Source organism: Merops nubicus, unplaced genomic scaffold (assembly GCF_000691845.1).
Source record: "Merops nubicus isolate BGI_N331 unplaced genomic scaffold, ASM69184v1 scaffold87, whole genome shotgun sequence".
NCBI classification, from domain to species: domain Eukaryota; kingdom Metazoa; phylum Chordata; class Aves; order Coraciiformes; family Meropidae; genus Merops; species Merops nubicus.
In genome coordinates, this window is record NW_008619309.1 from 1 (window position 1) to 12,183 (window position 12,183).

The following is a 12,183-nucleotide window of genomic DNA, read 5'->3' on the forward strand; positions in this document are numbered from 1 at the left end:
TAAATATAACCGTACTGGCAGTATGATGGACTGATGTTTATAGCATTTTCAGTAAAATTACTCAAAGCATTTTCACATTTATCCTCTCCAGGCCCCAGCTGCTTTGAGGGAACAGGAGAGGTTAAGCTAGTTCTATTCAATAAAATCAACACAAACCATCTAGGTAAATGAAGGGGCAGATTGGCCTCTGCAGTCTTAGCATGTATCCCTTCTTACAGCATCTCCTCCAACCTGTCTTCCTTTCTCTGTAGCATTTAAAAGGCTAGGTACAGAGAAGAATGTCAGAATATCATTGCTCCTGCTCTTCAAGTAACCGGGAGAATGCAGCTGTTAAACTCAGAAATAAAAAATACATGTTTAAAAGATGACTCTGTATGTATTTAAAAAAGAGAGCGAGAGAGGATTCAAGGGAACCAAAAAATAGCAGGTTCCATTACTGTAATTAAATGGCAGCATTTAACCTATCAGGCCGTTGCGTGTATGTGAGAGACGAGCAGGGAGCTGCATTTGAAATGATCACTGTCTTCCTTGGGGGATAGAGTAGTTAAATAATTTGTTTGTGAGGTGTGAGTTCAGTGTCGGGTAAAGCAAGTGCTTGTGTGCGTGTGTGTGTATCTGAGAAGCTAGGGAAGGCTGTGTGTTTGCTGAGAATACCCTGGGGGTTGGTATTTACTGACATGTGCACTGTCAATAAGAACACAAGCTGCTCTTGACCATTTGTTGGGTTATCTGCAGTCAGGGCCTCACCTGGTCCCAGATACTGCATCATAAAAGGAGACCTTTTTTCCACACCAGGCCACCTGAGGCAGACTGGAGTAGCAGTAAATAAAGCCAGGGAGGAAATGGGGGAAGACAAGAATCAGAGTGCTTTTGGTGAGGTTCATCTGCTGTGGTGACTCTGGAGGGTAGGCTGTTCTACCTGGTGGTTGGACTTGGCCCTCAGGAGCAGAGGCTGTGTCGTCCCTGGGGGACCAAGGGTGAAGCTGCTGCTCAGAGGGCTGCCCCTCAAACAGCATGTCAGACAGGTTCCCCTGCAAGAGTTGTTCTACCTGTGCCTGGCATGATTCCTCTGCTTCAAGACTGTAATGTGCAAACTATGTGGAGAGAGAGGGATCAGCATAGGGCATCCTTAGCTCTTCCTCAGTGACACCAGCTGTGGAAAGCTCTTTGGGCAGCCCTGCACAGTAGTGTTGGTTAGCCTGTTGGCACCCCAGGAAGGAGACAGATTCTTACCTAGTGCTCAGAAGGTTATACTTTCCTATTTTTGTTCACTCCCTTTTTATTTTTTGAGGGGATTCCTTTGTTTATCAGATTTCTCCTTGTCCTGGAACTCCAAGAGCCATGCATACATACAGTTGACACTAGCAGCAAGTTCTTCAGCTGCTTCAGCTGTCTCACATCCTCATTTACTTCTGTGATGTTGCAGGAGCTTTCCCATAGATGTTTCTTAACCTTCACACCACTTTCTGTAGCCACTCCATTTTAACTCCTGGGCTGGAACCTTTGTGAGGCTGTACAAGATAACAGCGTTGAAAAAATAGATATTACAGGATTTCCATTTTGAACATTTGACTGGATTTTGAGGCCAACACTTGGCCAAAAGGGGACCAGAGAAATGCCAGGTATTTTAGCAGCCAGTCAAAGCAAAGCATGAATTTGAGTCCTTGTGTGATTTGGTGAGGGGAAAAATCAGGATGCATTTCCAAAGATGACCTGCAAGCACAATAAAAAGGATAAACTTGATACTTGAAAAATTTTTTTTTTGCAAATGCTTTACCTATCTCAAATGCATATGAGGTATGAATAGATTCTCAAAACTGTCATTTAGTCTTTGTATATGATAATTGTGTCAGTATCAAACGTTTTATGAAGGATGTTGTGTAATAGTATTCCTGTTTTAAAGATGTAGAAACTGAGGCAGATGGAGGTTAAATGACCTACCCAAGGTCAATAGCAAGGCTGGGAATAGAACCCAAATGTGTAGAGGCTTTTTATTATACTAATAAGGAAACTCTGGAGGTGTGTTTGGCATGGTAATCGGAACCCTAGAGAACTAGAAGCAGTTAGTGTGTTCTGTGCATGTCCCGAGGGAGCAATGATGAAACTCCTTTTCTACCTTACCACTCCAGTTCTCCGTGTGTGGTCACCATAGCTTTTTCCACCATTTAACCTCGTTATTTTTAGTATTGTTAGCATTAGTTGTCCTTTGGGCGTTTAATCCAGACTCCTTTAATTTTCTCCAGAACTCTGAAGAGCCGTTGAAGGCACACAGGGAGAAAAGAAAAAGAAACAACAAACCAGAAGATGAAAAATGAGCTTTAGAAACGTCTGCTATTTTGTTGATTTGTCCCCTAATGTTTTTTGGCTTTGCTTTTCTTTTATCATGAAGGACCCTGCTTGAATGTGTAATCTTGGTTTCTTAAAAGTTCATTCGCTATTGTTTCTTTCTTCTCCACCCAAGATTAACATCCTGTGTGATGACATAGATGGTTGTTGTCTAAATGGACGCGATGTAACCAACAAAATTGTGAAGGGTGGGTGGAGAAATATTTATACAGTTGTGTTAAAAATTACAAAGTAGGTTTGCCTTTTAAATAGAAGGTATTTCAACACTGCTGTTGGCAGCATCAGCCTTTAATTTTACAGGTGGCTAGCTTTGTAGTAGCATTCAGCAAACAATATTTTAATGGCATGTAAAAAAATTTCTCTAAAACAAAAGAAAGAAGAACGAGGGCGATTTATAATCTGTACTGAATACTTGCTGACATGTCTTTTTATAATTGTGTATTAGCAAGTTGCTCTTTCTTGGGGAAGTGCAAACCAGATTTACCTGAAACATTTGTACCATAATAATCAAATATGTAGTATTTAGATGTATTTTTCTTAGTTGGGCTTATCTTCTCAGTGTGATGATACTCAACCCCTAGATGTCTTTGTGGAAACTGAGTTAGAGGAGCAAAGACTCTCTAGAGGGTTGTGAGAAAATATCTGTCAGAAAGAGGACTTAGACTCCTGTGTTCATGGCTCCTCACTCCCTGTTGGTTTCTCTATATAACCATATACTTTTCTGTACCTACTTGTATGTATTTTACATTTTCTTAGGAACACACAGCTACAGCTCTCCACGCTTCTAAAAGCAACTTCCCAACAGGAGGAGTGCACAGGACCCACAGTCGTGCTGCATATTCGATGTTTCCTTCTGTGCATTCTTCAAACAACAAAGCTTCGTTTAGTATACATTATCTATGATTTTTTGTATGATAAATCTGGACTAATGGGCTTGGTTTGTTCCCTTTGAAAGTTGAAAGTTTTGAAAGTGAAAGAGGAAATAAATAACATTCAGGCAAGTTGCTGTTAACCTTAGTCTGCAGAGGCTGCTCTCTGACAGCTATTGTCTAATGTAGAAAATATCCAGATTCTCTTGTTAGTGTATTCAGGGCAATTAGTAATTCCAGAGTAATATAAGGAACTGGGAGTGGAGCACCAGGACAGACTTTCTCATTCTTGTATGTAAAACCAAGTCATTCTTCAGCTAATCTGGTAAATCTGGTTAAATAATTCCTTGTAATGTCTTGAAGTTGCTGGTCTTTTACACAATTGCTTTAGAATGCAGAGCTGGGGAGAAAGAGAATCTGGTTCTAGAATTGCAAACCAGCCTAGTCCAGTAATAACAGACCAGCAGTGACTTCTAATCTGGAGTTACTCCACTTTAGGGCCAGGCTGCTAGCTCAAATCTAATACGAACTTTAGTGAGGCCCATGCCCTGGTTGTTCTTTGTTGTGCTAACAAAGGAGATGTTGGAGTTACAGATGTCTGGTTGACTGCAGATCCTCCAGCTCTTTCTGCTTCACTGCCAGAATTCTTGTGATGTACTGATTTCAAGTTGTTGGAAATACAAGTTGTTTAACATTGGAGTTTCAAAAGTAGATCAAAACCAAACCTGCTAATTGCCAATTACCTTACCCGAATTTAAGACGACCTCTGGCTTTCTCCTTAGAAGCTCCTAAAGATAATATCACAGATCAAAGAGTAGCCAAAGGCCAATCGTTTTGTTAGTGCTGCTTAACAAAATATTTTTCTTTCACACTAAGTAGATGGATCTGAAGCACAAATGTTTTCTGACACTGCTGGTTTAAAATCTGTGCTAAGTTTTGGGAATGAAGTTTAGTTTCTAGGTTTTTGAAGTGCCATGTACCAAACTGATCTACTTTTAGAAATTAGCTTATAGAAGAAATTAATATTCTCTCATCTTTATAGAATGTTTTTTGTTGTAGTTTCCAATGTAATAGAAAAGAAATTTCACAGACCTGTTCTGTTCTCTTGGTAAGTCACTTTTACGTGTGCAGTGTTTCTTTCCAATCTGTCTGTCCTTCACAGAGACTGTTGAACACGTTGGGTCTGACTGCCTTCCACTCTGTTTCTGCACAGTACCTGCACAGTAAATGCCTTTTGGGGTCTCTAAGGAGTATTATAATACAAGTAATGATCATCAGGAACCTTCACCATGAGACTTGTTTCTCTGCAGGAATAACAGCAAGCATTTGCAGATCACAGGTTGGGTATGCCTGGACTCACCTGTTCTGTGTATCTAACACTTGATTTCTCTGAATGTTGAGTCTGATTTCTAGGGAGGATGTCAGTTGTGGTAACAAATTATGACAGCTCCATGGTTACTAGAGTAGCATTTCTCCCATTATCTGGATTTTCTGCGCTGTACGAGCTTCTTTTAAACAAATGTCAGAGGCTTGGTTACATTCTGTTCCCAGTAAACTACCTTGGAATTGGCACCCTGGCATAGAGTCTTCAAAGCCTTCAAATCCCAAGGTAGATACTAGTTTGAAATAATTTCAGATCTGCAGAAGTTTTTGTTCTCTGGGAAGTGGTCTCACCTAGTGGGCTGGCTGAACTGGGTGTCCTGTGTTCCCGTGTCACACCGTCGGCCTCCAGCGAGGTCTCAGGCGTTGTCCCTTCATCACTAGTGGTGCAGCACACAGGTGGACTCACTCCACCATTCTCCACTTGGAGGAGGCTTCCATCAGGTGCTGTTCTGCTGCTTGGGTGATAGTAGAAGGGAAAAGCTGAAGGCAGGAGGCCTAAAAATAAAATCCCTAGGTGGTGATAAAATAAAACTTCCCCCATTTTATAATAAGGGGAAGCTTTAATTTATGTTACAGAAAGACTTATTTCTTCTGTCTTTTTTACTGATCATTAGTACTGCTGATCATGAGTATTCTTAGAATGACTCTATATAATAAAAGGTCTTTGGAAGAAAGTACCCAAGATTGAAGTTTTGCTGTGTTTTTGCTTGTGCTTGTTCTGTAGGAATTTAACTGGGCTCTGTAACAGAAGTTCTGGTTCTGTGATTCGAGTTACTGAGGACTTTTGGACACATCTTCTTTGATTTAGAGTCATGTTGCTGTCTGCCTTTTTCTAATTTGAACTTTTTGTGAAACAAAAATCGTGCCTGTTGAATTATGCTGTCTGCTGCCTGAAGATTTGTTGTAGCTTAATTCAAAAACATGGCATCCGAATGCTGTCAGGGTTGTGATAGCACTGCATCTGGTAGGACTTTTGTGTTTCAGAGTCCCAAGTCTGAGTCCCATTTTCCATCCACTATGTCCTGCCTGTTGTTCCTCATACCCCTCCTAGTGCTTTGGCTCCTGAAATGAGCTCCAAAAAAAGTGATCTCACTACTGGGAGCTTTTACTTAAGGTCTCCCTTCCTTTTTTTCTATGTGGAACAGGGATAACGTACTTCATAAACGCAAGGAGCTTACTTGACATTAGAAGAAGAAGACCTGACCTCTCTTGCTACAAGTGAAACTGTATTTTCCCTGCCTTGAAACTACCAATGAAATACATTTTGCATTGACTTATAATGCTGTGATTTATGCTGTGATATGCTTTGTGATATTACAATGTCCTTTTGCCTTTGTGTGTGATTTTTCCCCTCTAATAAATTTTAGTGGGTATGTTGTCAGTGAACAGGGGTATTTACCCAAAACCTCCCTAGGAGAATGAGGTGTTCTCCCTGCTGGCTGCTGCCTCATGGAGAAATCCCATACATTTTTTTCCCCCCCTTCCATTAATCTTCTTGCATTTTTTTTCCTGTATCTTTTCCTCCTTATTTTGAAATAGTATTAACAAGGGAGGTATTTTTAAATAGAAAACAACTGGAAGGGAACATCCTTCCCTTTCTCTCTCTCATGTGCACACGTTTCACACACAAACGTGAATGAGTGACCAGAAGCAACTTTTTCATTCTGCATTTTGAACTTTTCATATATGGAAAAGTGAGAAGAAAAGTTGTAGTACTCGTTCTTGTTTTTTCTATTCCAAGACATGCCAAGTAAGTTGCTTGCTCTTTCTTATTCAGAGTGAAAATACTTTGATCCAGTTTTCTGAAGACAATACTCATTTCATAAGAATATTTAATCAGTAGAAAATAGGGAGGATTTAGTTTGTTTGTTTAGTATTTAACCAAGTGAATAAGGCAGATTAGGGGAAGGGGGGGAGACTGGACCCATAAACAAGGTGATATATAATATTTTTTTTCGTTCTCCTTTTAAATAAATACCGATCAGCTTTATGTTCAGAGACAATAGGAGCCGTTGGCTTAAATTTGCAGTTTACTGTATTTATGGCTGTAATATCAAGGTGCTGCCGTCGTAATTTCATGCCCCAATGAGAAGAGCAAGGTCGAAGCAAATGCTTCCATCGGCATCTGCTAACACACTAACTCATAAACAAGGCCCGGCTGGATCAGGTGGCACGGAATAATACAGGCTAATGAAATACAGCACAGCTTTCCATTACTGTTAGTTTTTACAGTGTCGTCATTACGTGTAATTTATGTTTAAAAAATTCAATTTTATACAAGGCTCTGGGAAATAGGGGTCTGCAGGTCACCCGACGACTTTTAACGGCTCTGAGAGTCCTTATTGCACTCCACTGTTCCAACAAAATGTTAATAATAAATAAAAAAAAAAAATTCCTCTTTTACTTTTTCTCCGGTTTGCATATCTTGGGCTGTCTTTTTAATTACAAGTGGCTAAGGAGAGTTGGGGGCTCTAGAAGATGTCAGGAGTTATCCCCCTTAGTGATGCTCCCAGAGGGGGGTCACTATCTGCTTGCTTTTCTTTTGTCTGTCTATCAATCACCTGGGGTCCTGTAAATGGAGTAAACACAGCAGAGGAGAGGGATACTTAACAACCTCTCTCCCAAACCCTCACCCTCTGACATTGCCCTCCTCTCCTCCATTACACTTCATTTTATTATAGACTCCAAAAAGCTTAGCCAGGAAGAGAAACTGCTGCCAGATTGATTTATTTATTTATATTTGTTATGCCAAAATACTTTTTATTTTAACCTTTTCCTTCCTGGCTGGCTCACTGTAATTCTTTGCATTGTACTGTCAGTCAGGCTTTCCTTCCTTATTTTAGTGCTGTGCAGCTGAGGTTAAAGCACCTTTATCAGTTCTGATTGCTACTTAGTCACCCTGATGGGTTAAAGTATATAATGATCTGTACAGATTGCAATTGCATAATTAGCAGTCTGGTAGATGAATAAAGCTGTAAGAATTCGAAGCCATTTCAGTAACTTTTCAAATTACTTTTATTGCTGCTTTTTTTTGACCTGACAGTTGAGACCAGTCGTTGTTCCCTTTGATGTTTGGGTTCCTTTACACAAAGTTTGAGCCACAAGTGCAGCAGCAGGATGTTTACATTCAAATACAGCGTCTTAATGTAAATGAAGGGTAGAAAAAATCAGAGCAACGTTTCTGAGACCTTGGGTTTTGTGAAAAATGTTGGGTTGGGCTCAGCCTCTTGAATGCCCTGTGAACCAATATGTGAAAGAAAATGGATCAGGAAATTTTGCCTTTTTGACCTCTTTGAAATGTGTTCAGCTAAGCACCGAGTGGGACATAGGACAAGCCTTTGATGGAAGCATCACCCGGCACTGCCTGTAGCTGACTGAACAGGTGGAATCATTAGTCTGGATCAGATCCCAGAAGGGTTTTATGATGATTCTTTTAAAATGTGGCCGTGTTCTTTCTGAGCAGAGTTGACTCAGTGGCTTCCAGGAACAGGGCTGTAATGTCATTTCAGGGTGTCTACCAGCATATCTTCCTTTTAGTCATACGGTACCATGCAGTAACTTTGGGTAGTCAACTAGTTGGTTGTAGTAAAGAAGTTGTCCGGTTCTATTTTGTTTTCTTCTTAATAGAAGGTGTGTGGGTGTGTGAGGAGAACAGCAGCAGATACCACCCCCATCCCACAGCCTCCCCTGCCTTTTGTCCATGCAGAAGGGTAGGTGTGATGATTGCTGCGGGTGGTCTGGCAGTGGTAATAAACCTGGCTCTGGAAACCCACAAAAGGAACTTAATTCTTTCCACGACATTTCCCTGTTATGGCAGAATTCTTCATTTCTTTCTAACCAGAAATTTTCTCCCTAAACTGTTATCTACAGGTTGTGAAAACCTTGCATGAGTTACGGGATTGAGCAATGCAAGGAGGAATATAGTGAAGGAAAAAACACTCTCAGTGGTTGGGGTAGGAAAAAGGGTTGTCACTAAAATGTCAGAGCCTGTCTCAGAGAAATAGAGGAAAACACTTAGTGGCTCAACTAGTTAAGCTCAAGCTAGGGTTTTGCATTGTGTTTCTTGCTACTGTGTTTCAACCAGAAAATAGAGAAGAATGGATTTATGGTAAAACAACAGATGAGGACTCGCATCTCCTAGGTTTTAATTTCTGTCAGAGATTCACTTCTGACCTTGGAACACTTCTCCTACCTGTATGTCTCACTTCTTCCTCATCTGTAAAATGTGGATCACGGTACTTCTCTAAGTACTCCTCGACTTCAGAGTGGTCACTAGAGGAACAGTGTTCTGCTGTACAAGACATCCTTATGTCAAACAGTAGTAGATATTATAAAATAGCCTGAACAGGCAGCCAGGTCTTAAAAGTTCGTGGGAAAGGAGCTTTTATGCAATACCTAAGGTGCAGGCACCCAGAGATGTTTGTGACAACCCATTTTATCCCCTGATTAGCTCTGATTCTGTGTTTGACTACAGTTTACAGAGGCTGAGTGATCCCTGAAAATTTGATACCGGGAGTGACAATCACAAAAGAGGGTCAGCAAGAACCTCTGAGTGCAAAACAAGCATGGGTGCTGGATTATTCAGATCAACACCCTGAAGCCTGAAAAGGAAATTTTAAGGCTTTGTGAAAATTATGACTAATTCTTTGCAATGGCTGTGGTGCTGTAGAGGAACGAAACGGATGGCTGGGGGAAGGGAATAGGTTTGCATTCTGTAGGGCTGTGAAGACAGCTTCCTTGCATCCTTCTCCTCAGCTCAGTCCTTGCTCAGTACCCTCTGCGGTTAGATTATTCCTTGCAGATAGCAATCAACTGGAAGGAAGTGTGTGTCTAATTTGCATGAGATTATTTAAAACAAAAAAAAAGGTCTGCATTAGTCAGGGTGATGGTAAACAACGCAAAGAGATGCCTTTTATAATATAGCCGTGGCTCAGCTTTCAAAGCCAAATATAATTCACTTACAATTGGCAGTTTCCTTTATTGTTCCTTTTAACCTTTTGCGTTCTGCATGGTCTTGATCTTGCTGCAACTCCAGAGCAGCTAAAATGTTGGCTTTCCAAAGTGTGGAGAAAGTGGATTTAGAGCAATTCTTCTGTTAAACTGAGGGGATTTTCTTGACATAGCTATTTGAGAGTTATATTAGACATAAAGCTCCAGTTTTTGTGGTGTTGCTTTTATATCCAAGGAAGGTGACATTACTTTTGGGTTACCAGCTTTCTGCTAGAGTAGAACAATGAATGGGCCATGGAAACATTATTCTATATAATGCAGTGATAGAAGGACTGTGATAAAATAAAACAAGGTGAGATGTTGGAACAGGTTACACTTCAGTCTGATTTGGAAATTCCCACTTTTCTTGTAATTTATCAAGGTTAAATAATTTGGGGCGTGGAGAACTCGTACTTGTGTGCGTAGGTGGTGGATCTGAAAAAAATTCAGTCCAAAGGGAATTTTGATGAGTTACTTGTAATTGCATGGGGACAGTCTTAGAATATCTTGTATATTTTTGCTGGGGTGTGTGAGAAGTGACAGCCATGAAGACAGGTATATTTCTGAATCCACAGATGCTTCGTTGCAGTGCAGACTTAGTCCATATATATATGCTTAAGGAATCAGCTCCTGGAGATTATTCCCTTGATGCTTAGAGGCCGAGATGACAGGGCCTGAAAAACATCTTCTTCAAATGAATAAAAAGGTGTTCCAGGATGATGGCACTGGCAGTCCTTGCCTCTGATAATTAGGAAGGGACATAGTTGTGGTGTTCATTTGTTTAGTGCCACTAGTACCATGAAGACCACTTCACAAGGCACCAGAATAGTCCAGGGAAGTAATAACGGTTTTCATTTGCAGTACTTTGCACAGGATTCAAACCAGGAACTCAAATGTGAAAGGTTTCTCATTCTATCATTCACATCAGCTTTTTCTTCACAGTACAGCAGGGTTTTCCTGGAAACAGTGATTTTTGAGTGTTCCTATTTGGCAAGACCAGAGTAATGCTAGAAGTACATTTTGTCTGCAGAAGATTTTAGATTCTTTTTCTCAATGAGAATAGGAGGGGCAGTGTGGTTAGGAAAGAGTAAGAATTGTTTCCTGCTCTTTTGGTGGAATGACTAAGGATCCTCCATAGCTTCCCTGCATTCCCAGGTGTGAACTGTTACTGGATACGTTCTCTTTGCATGGAAATAGAACCAAATGCCCTCTTTTAGTGGGAGCCACATTTGCAGCCAGCAGCTGATGTTGTCTCCATGTTCATGAAATTCCATAGTTGCTAGTGATCTGCAGTGTTGGCATCTGTTTATACTTTCTCCTACATTGGATAATTAGGAGCTGGTTAAAACAGTTTCTTTTTGATCAGGACTTCACTTTTTAACATGGATTAGACACAATAAGTACTGCTTTTGTGACTCCAACAGTAGGCTGAGACGTGTTCATGTGCCTTTTATTACGCTCCCTGCAGGTCTTGTTCCATACTGTTATGTGTGGCTTTGATTCCTCACTATCCAAGGCATGCATCAGATACAAGTTAAGGGGTGATTTTGTTGGACTTCAGGAAGGATTGGGAACTTCAGACTCCTGATACTGTTTCTGACACTGACAATATTCTGTTGTGTTAGAGGAATTACCTAACTTCTCTGTGCATTAGTAGCTGAGCTGTAGAGTAACTAGGATATTATCTCACAAGAGCTCACAGTATCTCATGCACTCACAGGAGAAGGGAAAGGATCTGTTAATAGCTGTAAAGCCTTCTAAATGCCAGAAACACTGTGTTAGTGCTTTATGATGTTAAATAACAGTTCTGACACAGACCTGTGTATTCCTGGAGCTATTGTTTGTGCTACAGATTATTCTATCTAGACCCCCAGTATGCAGTGAAGTTTAAGATCCTGAAAATATTTCTCAAAACTTGGGTAATATGCCCAGAAGTGTGGTCATTTTCTATATTGTATCTCCCTGTAACGATAAAAAGCTGAGTGTCTTGAAGGTCCAAGTTCAGGAGTTTCACCTACCAGCAGTACCTCGGGGATCTCAAGTGGGGGGGATGGAAAGCATTCCCCCATCTCTCTCCCACTGCTCTTATGTTCATACCATTCCTTACTGTGTTCTGTCCCTGCAGCAACTGTGTGAGAATCAAGTGGTCTGTCTCTTTTAAATCTCTTTCCTTAAATCTATTTTCTCACTTCCAACCTTTCTGAATGTTTTTGTGTGCATGCTGCTTGTACAGTACGAGGTCCTGGGTCTCTTCACGTGTTCCTTGTAGCAGGGAGAGCAGCTTTCGATCTGCTTCTGTGCAGGGGAATAACACAACACATAACACAGCTCTCCAGGCCCCACATCACGGTTGCTGGCTGAGGACTAAATTCTTCTTCTAGAGGATGTTTTCTCCTGTTGTAAAAAATAATCCAGCTGTGCTTCCTTTTCCACAGACGCTGGTCATCGTGAATCCTTTAGCTGCTTTTGTTTTCCCCCTTGTTGGCCAAATCCTTTCCATATGTTGTGGCCAATTACAGATGGTCATCCTGGCATTTCCTGATGGCAGCAGTGACTGCACCAACGTGTCCCATGTGTGCAGTGTTACTACAGCTCT